The 13,022-nt window shown below is 40.3% G+C and overlaps 1 protein-coding gene across 1 annotated transcript in view; it reads left to right on the plus strand.

The window, feature by feature from the left end:
• The window catches only part of AGBL1 (AGBL carboxypeptidase 1), a 790,601-nt gene that overhangs the window by 638,087 nt on the left and 139,492 nt on the right, over positions 1–13,022 (plus strand).

Raw genomic sequence — 13,022 nt, forward strand, 5'->3', positions numbered from 1 at the left:
TTTAAGCCTGATATATTCTGCCTCCTGTTTACAGTTCCAGGAGTTCTATTGCTATAAAAATAACCCAGCTTTAAAAAGGCAATGCTATTTTTTTAAAGAGAATAAAAGTGCCCTGGCTAGAACCTTAGTAATTTAGAGATGAGAAGCCCTGTCAGTGTGTTTCACTGTGGCCTAGATGGTCTTCTATCAGTGGAAAGCTGGGTAGTTTTGTCCCTTTTGTTATAAAGTATAAAGAATAAAACTTTCTGTTTGGATCATCCATATTTGGATCACCCCAGACCTTCCAGATGGGAGAGTCATGCTGAATCTTACTAGCTGACTGACCATTAACTGGTCTGAGCGTCTACATATGCAAATTAAAGAGGTTATTGTATTATCAATGCAGCCTGCCACCCAGGAAGTTCTGTGATTCTGTGCAAAAGTGTTGCTAGGTATAATCCACACTATTGTTTTCTTTTACTTTGAGGATATGATGGAAGGATAAGATTGGGGATTCTGCTAGCATTCAAGTTGAGCCAAAATTGTCCCTAATATTTTAGGGGGTTGCTGTCTAACTGGGGACATAAGACTAAAATGGAAAATAAATGGTCAGTGTAAAGTTGAGTGGTAATTATAGAACACATATTACAAGTGCCTGTAGATTAGTAGAGAGATTGCATTAGTTCAGGAATGGCTTTATGGGGAGGTGGGTAGACGGATGGGTGAGTGTTGGATGAGTCAAGAAAAGGAAAATATTCTGACAGGGTTCTTTAATTTGCAAGGAAAAAGGATTTGACTTAAGGTATCCCATGTGAAAAATACAGTTTTGATACAAGGATAAGGTAATTTTGCAAATTCCAGTTAGGAGAGGAAATTCAACCAAATTTTAGGTGAATAGAAATTGAGAAATAAAATGCTTTAGGATCCAGAGGTGACACTCTCTGCAGACCTTAAAGGACTCTCAGAGGCCTGTTAAGAATGCCTGCTCAATCTCTTTCCTCTTGCAGGACAGAATGCTTATTCTTTATCTTGCCTACAGCTCCACCCAAATGCAGCTTCTGCTTTCCATTGGCAAAGCTCCTTTCTGTGTGGGTGGAACCCTATATGTCCTTTGCCACTAGCCAGCCTATTGATTGTTTTCTCCAGAGTTAGGGGCCTATAATCGTCTAAGTCAGCCATGCTCAGGGATAGGGTCACATAATATATAGGACATTCTGTCCAAGGGGCTGGAGTCAGGACTGTTTATATTAGCAGGGAAGCACTCCCTAACAAGGAAGATAAGGGACACTGCTAATGCAAAATGCCATGCCAGGTTAAGGAAAAGGAGGGGCAGAAACACTGAGATTGGGAAGAGAATTGCTTAGTTAGAGTGGACAGTGGTCTAAGGCAAAACTAAAAAGGAAGAATTCAGCCAGAGGACGCATGGCTTTGAAATTCAAGAAAATGATTCGAAAGAAAATAAGCACTGAAGATATAAAAGAATAGGATAATGAATTGTTGACCGTGATGATGGGGACAATGTTTAAGTCTTAAAGTGTGATAAAACATCACAGTTCTGCATGTTGATGGAACTCCTTAAGTTTTAGATCAGCAGGCAATCAAGCAGAAAAGGGAAAGAAACTTCATATATTGTGCTAATTGACCTTCAAGAAAAGAATTTGGTCCTTTATTGACTTTTGAAACACCACAGCTGGATGGAAAAGAGGCCAGGCTCAAGTTTCAAGTTTGGCTTTAATGTTTGCTAGAAAGCATTTTATTTAACTTCTTGCTTCAGTTATTCAATCTGTAGAAGAGAGGAGCAATGTTTACATCTAAGATTTGTTTTAACGGTTAATGCAATGTGTGTAATATAGTAGTCAGCATATAGTAGATGTTTTATAAATGTTAATTCCCTTTTTTCCCTCTAATCTTTGTTAGATCTAGGTCCCTATTAATTCTCCTTATCTACTGGGAATTTTTTTAAACTATGGGTGGTTCAAAACTCATGTCAGGCTAAACATGATGAAAAGGAAGGTTAAGGCTCTTTGAATGGAGAGGAAGGCAGAGAGGCTGGTGATGACTTAGATAAGCAGCAGTAAAGCATTGAGCCATCTGTGCTTTCTGATGACAAGGGCATCCTTTTCATTGCATAGAAATAAAGGGAAGTGACCCGGACCACACAGCACCAATTGTCAAGAGTTCCTTTCCTCGAGGATTTCCATTTTGCACTTGTTATGAGCCCCTACAAATGGAATCAGACTGCATGGCTTTTCTAGACACCTCAAAAGGGAAGACTGGTTTAAATTAGTTACAAATGAAACAATGCCCTCTGCTTTTGTGGAGTCCCTTTGTAAAGAAATAAATGGCAAGAGTGACTAGACCCTTCTTTACTTAAATTTTTGCAAAAGCCATAAGTTGTTACTCTGGTAATCTAAATTTATACTTATTTGCAAAGATGTTTTCTTTGGCTTGTTGTTTCCATGGGCTTGGGAGGATCATGAGATCTAATTATGGGATGCAGGGAAGGAAGGGGTAACACCTGCCCCCCTTCATCTTCTGCTGTCCCTAGGTGGTGCCAATGGCCCCCGCCCGTCCAAATCCTCTCCCTGTAGGTCACTCTTGGAGCTGTGTCGTTCCCAGGGATTTGCCCAGATTGTCACAGAGAGGGAGCTGGAGGCTGACATTCATGCCATTGGCAGTGTCATAAAAAGAAGCCCTTCCTGCAGGGCCCCCTTTGTTCCTCTTGTAGAAAGAATCACGGTAAATACAAGTCTCCTTATGCAGATTAAATGGTTCCCACCGCTCTCTCTGCTTTGGTCTGTTAGTCACCAAATTAAATTCTGCATTGGAAAGAGTCAGAAGCCTACAGGTAGCTTGGTTCAGCAAATAATGAGGAAATCAACATACTTCAGTGCTTGTTATATGGACACATTCCCTGAAAACTGGGGGGGCAATAGTTAGCATATACAGTTTATTAAAGGATTTAAAAATTTTATTTCGCAGCACCTAGTCTTAAAATTGTGCCTAGAGCAGGACTCAGTAACTCAGTATCAGCTGGATGAACAGATGAATTCTGAAGCGCCCCAAAGCATTTTGCTGTGGAGATATTACAGGCTTTTACACTTTAGCTCCCAAAGACACTCACACTCAAGTTACATTCATTTTTGTTTTCAATTGTTTTTAAAATTTTTATTTATTTTAACAGCTTTATGGAGGTATAGTTTACATATTGTAATATCCACCCATTTAAGTACATTATCAGTGACGTTGCATTTATTCTTGACCCAACTTTTGCTTTAATGAGAGGAAGGAAGAGTGCTTCTCTGATTGATCTGTAGGGCAACCTAAGGAGGTTAAAGGTTATCACCAAAACTGTAATCCACTAGGATCCCAGGGCACAGTGCTTTCTTGCAAACCCATTTGGTCTCAGTATCACGGGGCCTGTTTTTCCTCTTAGAAGCCTGGGCCTCTGGCAGGAGAGCTCCCCCTACTGGCAGGTTGTGGGATGAAGGATTGGCTGTGGCCTTTGTGTATGTAGGCCCTGCACCTACATACCCACTTGAGAGTTCTTATCTGAATAGCCTAGTGGATCTCAATCAGGAGTGTTTAAAGTGCAGATTCCTGGGTTCCACCTCTAAAATTCCTGGCTCAGGAGGGCTGATGTGGGCCCAAGGAAACTGTATTTTAGACAAGCTCCCAAGAGGATTCTGGTGTAGGTGGTCCCAGAGACCATTTCATTCTGAGACCATTTTGAGAGACACTGAATGAATTTACAGCAACGTCAGAATGGTTATGGGTTGGAAATGTTGACTTCATTGGTCTAAGCAGATCTAGTTTTATCTACCTAACGCGGCCCTTCTGGTGCGTCTAATTAAAGACACACATACACACATGCACCAAAGAAAAGGCAAGCTAATATGGATACATAAGGAAAAGTCATTTAGAAGTTAAATATATATAGTTTTCTTGTGAAAATAATTTTTTAGAACGGTGCCATATCTTGTTTAAACATATCTTGAAACTGTTAGCTGAGCCTAAGTCCCTGCTGGGAAATGAATGGAATGGGAAATTCAAGCCTAGTCTAAAAAAAAAAAAAAAAAAAAATTCCAAAGACTAATGGTTTCCAGCCACCTTAGTTAAGGCAGGACTTCTTATTGACAGGGATACTTAGCTTTGGAAATAACAGTTGAAATAGAAATTGAGGACACTAGCTGATGAGGCTGCTTTGCGTATTTATATATCCCACCAGGTCTTTGCATTGAGCTTTCTGCCTAGGAATAAATGTGCTTTTATTGTTTGTCCCAGCCTCCCCTTTACTCACAGAGCTCCTGCCGTGCCAAGAGAGATATGAAAAAAGGCCAAGTGATCTGCTATTGAAGCTGGAAGAAATATCTCCCTTCCAGTGACCTGCCGAGATAATGAGCAGATATGGTTTTCTAATATAAAGGGAATAAATCAAGAGACCTTTCAGGGAACCCGGGCAATAACAGTGGAGTCCAAGACCATCAATTCCAACAGCAAAGGACAGAGGCACCTTTCCCTATAGATCAATGTTAGACTACAACAAAGTGGGAGACATGTCCCCACCAGAGTGGGGAGGGGTTAAAATAGATCCTCTTCCTCCCTCCCTCCCCCACTCCCAACTTGCTCTGAGTCCTGGAACTAATCTGGGAGAAAATCACACCTTCACAGGATGTTTCTCTAGCCATTATTTTCTGTCGATTGGGCTGATACATAGTTTTGAGAGATGGATTGTTTGTCTTTGTCTTTAGCTTATTTTAGTTTTTTTGCTGTGAATTCATTGCTAGACACAGTTGCATATCAGAGTTATTTCAAGGGCTTCTGTTGATCTGCAGGGCAGCTCTGGTCTTCATCTGCAACCATTAGTCCCTCTGCAGAGACACATTTAGGGACAGGGCTAGAAGTGGAGCCACCAAGTGTCAAGGTGTCTAGACCTTTGGATGAAGATAGTTCATGGGGCATCTCTGCCCTAGACCTATTGCTATACACATGACAACAAATGGCTGTTATTTATGTAGTATCATAATACACCAATGAGAACAAAGAGGAGATGTACGTTCAATTTAGGAACAATGTCTGGTATGTTAAGAATCATCACATAGATAATTTTGATAATTGATGTTTACTGACACCTAGGTGTTAGGCATTGTGCCACATCTTTCTAAATACTGTATATGAACCCTGAAAGAGCGTCTATTATTAGTCCCATTTTACAAATGATGTTATAGAGGCTCTGTACATTTAAGTGACTTGCTCTGGGTCACACAAATGGAAGATATTAAGTGAAGCATATTTTACTTAGGGCTGTGCGACCCAAAGTCCATTCTTTTAAGCATGCTTTTCTGCCACAGGAAAAGACATCCATAAATGGTGTATAAAAGGAGCTTGGGAGAATCGGGAACTATCCCTCTGAGGAAGCCCAGCTTTTTCTGGACCTTGTGTAGGCAAACATTTGGACAAATATCTTGTTCCAAGTGAGATGGCCTAGAAAGCTTAGAATGTTAATGTACTATGTGGTCCATGTAAGATTTCAGAAATCACATTAGATTCTCCCTCCCTTCCCCCCATTTTATCTATGAGAAAACTGAGATCTAAAGAGACAAGCGACATGTCAAGGCTGAGCCAAAGCTGTAACCCAGGTCTGGGATCTTTCTAAGCCTTTTCCTTTAATTGGTGGCCAGCCATATTTTATTTGGGATGGTTAAAACATCTTGCTGAAGACATGGCAATCCACTTAAGTCATCTTTCCTGTACGACCTGCAGAACTCCAGGCTCCTTGGTCTCATCCTGCCAGCAGTCAGCAATAGATTTGGGACAGGAGCCCATGGCCCATGCTGGGCACCAGAAGACAGCTCCTTACTTTTTCTTTCCCAGATATTCTGCTGTTTCATTTTTGGTTCAAGTCTGGGGCTCCCACCCTTCCGTGTGCTGACAAGCCAGGGCAGCACTGAACAGTCATCAGTTTGGTCCCTGTTGGAGCTTCCTGTGGTTCTCCTTTCACCCAGTACTTTATCTCAGTTAAGGCCTCCCCTCTGCCTCTTTTCTCTTTTTGGTAAGTTTATCTTCTATGTTGTGGACAGAGACAACTTTTGAAAATACACCTGGCTATGTCCACCTGTACTGAAAAGATGAAGTTGAATTCTCTTTCATGTCCTTCTTAAAGTGATTTACGCAGGACACTGCAAGATATGGTCCCTCCTTGTTCTATAAACCCCATCAATATTGAAATGGTTTTATTTTCACAAATATGCTATCATTTCTCTTGCCTCTGAGGCTCTAAACTTGCTGTTCCCACTGCCCTGTCTTCTTGTAAGTCTGGCTAAGTCCTACTCAACTCAAGAGGTCTCAGTGTAAGCATCACTTCTCTCCATGAGCTCACGCTTGATCCCTTACTAGGTGCTCAAAACATACCTTGCACGAACCCCAGTCCTAGCACTTATTACCTGTGTTGTAACTCCCTGAATGTGTACATCTGTCTCTACCTATAGACTGGGAGCCCCATGGCGCTGGGAACCATGTTTATCTGATTCACCACTGTGTCCTCACTGCCTAGCACCAGGCCCAGCGCAAAGCAGGTACCAAACAAATATTTGTTACATGAAGGAATAGCTGATGGATGTTTTGTGAACAAATGTTCCCTTCTCTTCCCGGCTACTGTGCCTAGTGCTGGTGACAGACTAGAGAGGAAAACTAGTACGAGACTGATCTCATGGAACCTCTGGTCTTCTGGCAGAAATACATAACTACACAACTACATAAACACACGCACACAATACAATTACAAACTCTGATAAGTTCTACATGAAAACATTACAACAGACCCTATTACATGATGACCTAAACTTTTCCAGTCACAAATTGACATCGTTTAGCTCTCATGGAGTAGATGAGGTCAAATGAAATTTGAATGTTTAGTATCTCAACAATTAAGTGGCATGGTCGTTAGACTAATGAAAACTGGGAATGGAGAGATATGGTACTGCCCAGTGACCTGGCCTCCCCAGCACATGCACCCCTAGAACTCTAAGGAGAGCACTTTTATCTTTCTTCTTCCAGGACAGTGTGAGCTCCAAATATAGGCCCTGATTTCCTGCTGATTTTACTTGGAATCCACAGTCATACAAGAGGAACATGGAAGCTTTTTCCTACTTAAAATATTTATTAGATACTTTATAAAAAGCATGGAGAAGAAAGCAATAACGACCATGTCCCAGTTTTCCAGAGAGTTGCTGATAATATTGTGTAAAGTATTACATACACATAGTCAGAAAATGGAAATGGCAGATAAAAAATGAAATATATAACATTTATAAAATATATAAAGATTACAAAATATATAAAAGGTGTAAAAACATCAAAAATATGAAGCAAAACCTCTTGCTAAAGGCCTTAATTCTTAATATTCTCTTAAGATTCCTCACAGACAAATTTTCTAGTCAAATAACGTTGTGTGTATTTACTTTTAATGCAAAAAAGGAATCACACCATCCACATATGTTTGTATGTACTTCTTCATTGAGCAACGTATCTCCTGATAATTTCTCTATAACAACACACACAGAACAATCTTGTTCATTTTATCAGCTGTGTAGTATTTCCCTTTATGGCTATTAATGTCATTTACGTAACCCCACTGATGGACCTTTGGATGGTTTCCCAGTTGTGTTTGTTGTTGTAGCCATTGTTTTTGTTTTCAAAATCAATGTTGTCAGGGACATTCATTGGCATTCTCCTCCTAGTGCAACTCCAAAATAAATATTAGATAGTGAGATTGCTGGTAAGGCTTATGAGCATTTTATATTTGGAAAGATTTTGCTAAATTATCCTCCAAGTCACATTGATCAGTGTAGGAACAGAGTCATTTCCTGCAGCCACCCTAGCAATGCTGAGTGTTTCTTACTCTGATAGGTGAAAAAGTATATATCAGATTTGTATTTAAATATCATTTTTATAAGTGAGATTGCACATCTTTTCTTGTTAATGTGGTAGGTATGTATCTTGGGATGCTGCCTTAAAATCAGTTAGAAAAAATAGCTTTTTTTAAAAAAGTAAATCATAAACACAGACAGGATTACACAGACCTTTTCAAAGAAAAACATGTTTTAATCACAGGTCCTAAAATTTTGGCCATGCTTATTTGACATGAAAGGACTGATATTCTATTTACAAACCACCCTCACATATTTATCTATAATGATTTTTCCTACACAACACTTTATTACCTTGGTTCAATGTGTGATATGTATGGAATAAATTAACTTTCACCTTATGCTATTCTGTGAATCACACTCCCATCCCGGTGACCCATCTTAGTGAGGAGTTAATGTACCATGGGTGGACATTCTGGAAACTTCACTAATCTCTGTGTATAGCGTTGCCATGATGGAGACCAAAAAGCTAAATGAAGCCTTCAGCTTTTGTAGCAGTTATTCCATTAGCTCAGAGCTCGGCCCCAATACCTTCTCTATTCCAGTTTTCCTGGGTTTCTGCTGACATCTTTCCAGTCTCATTGGAACCAGCATGGTTTAGCCTGTGGGTTTGTGGTGTGCTGGGTACCGAAGCAAAACAGATGTGTTTCTGAAATGTGTCTTAATCCGTCTAGGTTTTTAGGACAAGGTCATTCACCTTATGTCTGGTATAAGAGGGATCTCCAAGTACTTCCCCAGGTAATGAATTTGATTCAAATGATGTTATGATGGGAGAGGTAGACAGATTCTTTCCTTGTCACCACCTTGCAGGATCCCGTGCTCTAGGAAGAATGTAAGAACTCAGCACCTCAGCCTTGTTCCTCCCCCCATTTACAGGCTCAGAGATCAGGCAAAAAGGGTCCCTATGCCCTCTTTACTGTTATATATATATGTATATGTATATTTTAAGACTGACATTAAAGGTGACAGCCTTTCCCCACCCTCCCAGGAATAGATACATTGGGAGCTATATTTGGAAAGAAAGGAAATGAGATGAAAGCAAACTCTGTAGCCCAACCCTTATATGTTTTATGAGGAGTGATTATATTTGGGCTATTTTTTTCAGTGAGTGCATTTCTCAACCAAACATCAAGGACAAATGATTTAGATAAGGGACAGTGAATTAGCAGAATTAATGGACCAGAATATTGCAATATTCTCATACAAAATTTTGCAGTATTCACATATAAAATCACCTAAGTACAGAACAACCCACCTATCTTTCCTTCTTGCCCCTGTCCTCTCCTCCTCTTCTTCCTTCCCTTCTTTCCTTCAGTCCTTCCAAAATCAAGGCACTGTTTATAAGAGACTATCCTATCTGCTTCTCCCTGACAACTCCTTCCTTTTATTTTTTTATTTTATTTTTTAAAAATTGTTATTGGAGTATGGTTGCTTTACAATGTTGTGTTAGCCTCTGCTGCACGACAAAATGAATCAGCCATACACATACGGATCTCCCCTCCCTTTTGGGTCCTTCCTTTTAAAATCACATTGTTCCATGAACTTTTTGCCTTTCTGTATATTTATCTGTGAAGAGCAGAGACTAAATACGTTTAGAGAATGCATAGCTATGTTATATAGATGATATGTATATTATTATATTATATGGTCTCCATGTGGCCCTGGGTAGCCCCAGAACAGGACTCCTCCTTCTCAATCTCCATTCTAGCTGTGCTTGCCAAGGAGTCTGACCAACGATGAGGCACCAGATAAATGTTTAGGTCAGTTCCAGGGAGTTTCATTTTCCACAAACTTGCTTAGGGACACAAGAGAATAATCCAAGGCAAGAATAAAGGCTGTCATTTTTTCAAAATTTTATTGAAGTACAGTTGATTTATAATGTGTTAATTTCTACTGTACAGCAAAGTGATTCAGTTATACATACATATATATATATATATATATATTCTTTTTCATATTCTTTTCCATTATGCTTTATGCCAGGATATTGAATATAGTTCCCTGTGCTATACAGCAAGACCTTGTTTATCCATCCTATATATAATAGTTTGCATCTGCTAATCCCAAACTTCCAATCCTTCCCCCCCCACCCCCTTCCCCCTTGGCAACCAGAAGTCTGTTCTCTATGTTTGTGAGTTTGTTTCTATCTCATAGATATGTTCATTTGTGTTGTATTTTAGATTCCACATATAAGTGATATTATACGATATTTGTCTTTCTTTTTCTGACTTAACTTCACTTAGTATGATAATCTCTAGGTCCATCCATGTTGCTTCAAATGGCATTATTTCATTCTTTTTATGGCTGAGTAATATTCTATTGTATATCTACCACATCTTCTTTATCCATTCATCTGTCAATGGACATTTAGGTTGTTTCCATGTCTTGGCTATTGTAAAGAGTGCTGCTATGAACATAAGAGTGCATGTGTCTTTTCCAATTACAGTTTTGTCTGGGTATATGCTCAGGAGCGGGATAGCTGGGTCATATGGCAACTCAAGTTTTAGTTTTTTGAGGAACCTCCATACTGTTCTCCATAGTGGCTGCATCAATTTATATTCCCACCAACAGTGTAAGAGGGTTCCTAAAGGCTTTCTTTCTAATTGTAGATCATGTCTGGTGAGACTATACTAAGGAAAGAGGGGAAAGATGCCCCTTTGTCTCCCTGACAACACTTGTGCATATTAAACTCGGTGTCAGAACACTCAATGCTGCATGCCTGAAGCAGAGGTCTATCCCTTGCTTAGATGCAGGTCTCCCTGTATCTTGTCATGTCAGGGGGTCCACTTACTCTCTATGGCCAGGCAGGCATAAACAACTTGAGAGCAAGGACTTCTGTCTTTCCACCTCTCCTGTGCTCTAAACTACAAGTTCTTACTAAAATCTTGTTGAGAATCTTACTAAACGTGCTGTTGTTCACTTCAGTGCAAGGGAAACTTCATCACAAAAACTGCATCACAAATTTACTTTTAGTAAAACAACATCTATCACACGAAATTATAAAGATGCATTCAAAGTTTATTAGTTTTATAGTATAAGAGCTCTAAATATAATATAATGTTTTGTGTCTGTGCAGATTTAAACACTATTAGTTTTTAAATGAAGTCAACAGCTCGAAGAGGACATTTGTCTTTGAAGGGGATTTGTGCTTACTTCAAGTTTGAGAAACAGCCTTAATTAATATCGTCATCCATTTTTTTTTCATGTGTGTATGGCTTGCTTGCCTAGCTAGATTACAAGATTCTTGAGGGCAGGTCCCATGAATCACATGGTTTTTGAAATCCCAGGGTACCAAGGAACTTATGTGATGCTCAAACAATATTGATTGGTTAATGGTACTGTCTCCACGTGTGTGCTGAGGTCTGGGTTTTCTCTTTACTCTGTAGTGGTTCAAGGATTGAGGGATCTGTGTGGGGACGGGTAGGAAGAGGGCACACATTTCAACTCTGTTGTGTCTGTTCTTGGGTCCAAAGGGCTCCTCCTCAAGCTCCTTGCAGGGCTTTGATGTCCACACCCCTCTCAACTGGATGAGTGCCCCGTGCATCCGGAAAGCATTAGCCGGGCCTCTCCTCAGTATCATCTTCCATTCTGATGTTCGATTGTGGCTATGCAGTTTTATTGCTGCTGATAGCACTAATATCTCTGCATAAAGTGATTTCTTTGTTCCCATCCTTTTATCCTTCCAGCAGCGCTGACCTTTCAGTTTGCCTGCTTTGCCAAGCTCCAGAGAAAAACCCAAACTCTTCCTCTTTTTACCTGGCAATGGTGGCTCTCCCCCATTCCTCTCCTCCTCTCCCTTCTCTCTTAGATCTCTTTTTTTTTTTTCTCTCACTTAACCTTTTAGTTGTATTTTCTTCCCTGTGGGTCATTTGGAGCCTTCCTGGCCAAAGAGAAGAAGAAGACATATGACACTAAGTTTGAGATTTATCAGAAAACTTTTACTGCCAAATGATGGCATGGGAAATTTCATCATCCATATATTTGTCTCAGGAAGAGACAACAGATGGAGAAAATATTTATGTATTGATGGACTTTTATACTGGTGTCTGCTATAAGGAAAAGACAAAAGTGAAAAAGGAAAGGAAGGAAAAAGATAAAGGAAGGCAAATAAAAGTGAGGATGGATGACCTAGGGCTTTAGGTTTGGCTTAAAGGCAGCTTTGGCTGTCTCTCTAGGAACTATAGAAGTCGGTTCTTCCTGCCCCTTCAAAGCAGAATGAAAACGTTCATTACACCGTAAAGTAAGAAGTGCAGAAAATTCTATCCTATGTTTCATTTCAAGTCTGGGTAATCATTACAGCTGTGGAGCAGAGAAACTGGTAGCACTGAGAGTCCCTGAGAAAACAAGCCTCTACTTTTGGGTTTAGAGTGAGTAAAAAATACAGGAAAATGACCCAGAAAAGATCACAGTCCTGGAACAAATACAGTTGACTGCCTTCTTCAAGGGGCAATGGGCACCAATGCCATTTCTTAAAGATCTTTTATCTTTTTCAGTGGTAAAGTACCATTCGTTTCCGACTGGCCCCCCAATTCCCTTCTTCTGGATGCTCTCCCCTGATTAACCGCCCTCCCCTCTGTACACAGATACGCTTACTTGCCCCTTACTTTTGTGTTCATGTCAACTTCTTCTCTTATGCCTCTATTTCTTTACGTGCTTTCCCACCTGGCTGTTGAAGGTGGATACTGTGTGCTTGATTTTAGCTTTTTCTCTCTCACCTGCTCCCAGCTACTGATTAATTCCATGTTGTACATGCTGGCTTTTCACTGTTAATTGACTTCTCTCCAGCATGGAACTTCTTGCTTTGCCCCAACTAAGGAGGGGAGAGGTGGCAAGGGGGAAAAGGACCTACCAGGACAATCAGCCAGTCCTGACACACATGGACTTTGTTTCCTGAGAGATGGCCCCTCCACAAAGATATCCATTAAAATGACAGTGAAAGATGGTGGCCTGAGGCTGGGATTTTCCCATACCATTTAGCCTTGAGTCCAGATGCCTTGGATGCTTGCTTTTTTTCCTCATTGGGAACAGCACATCCCCCAAGAGCATCTGGACACATAGTGATGGTGGTAGGGTCAGTTGTAAGTTTTCATGAAGACTAGAGGGTGGAATGGATAA

Source organism: Balaenoptera physalus, assembly GCF_965194825.1.
Source record: "Balaenoptera physalus genome assembly, chromosome: 2".
Classification (NCBI taxonomy): Eukaryota; Metazoa; Chordata; class Mammalia; order Artiodactyla; family Balaenopteridae; genus Balaenoptera; species Balaenoptera physalus.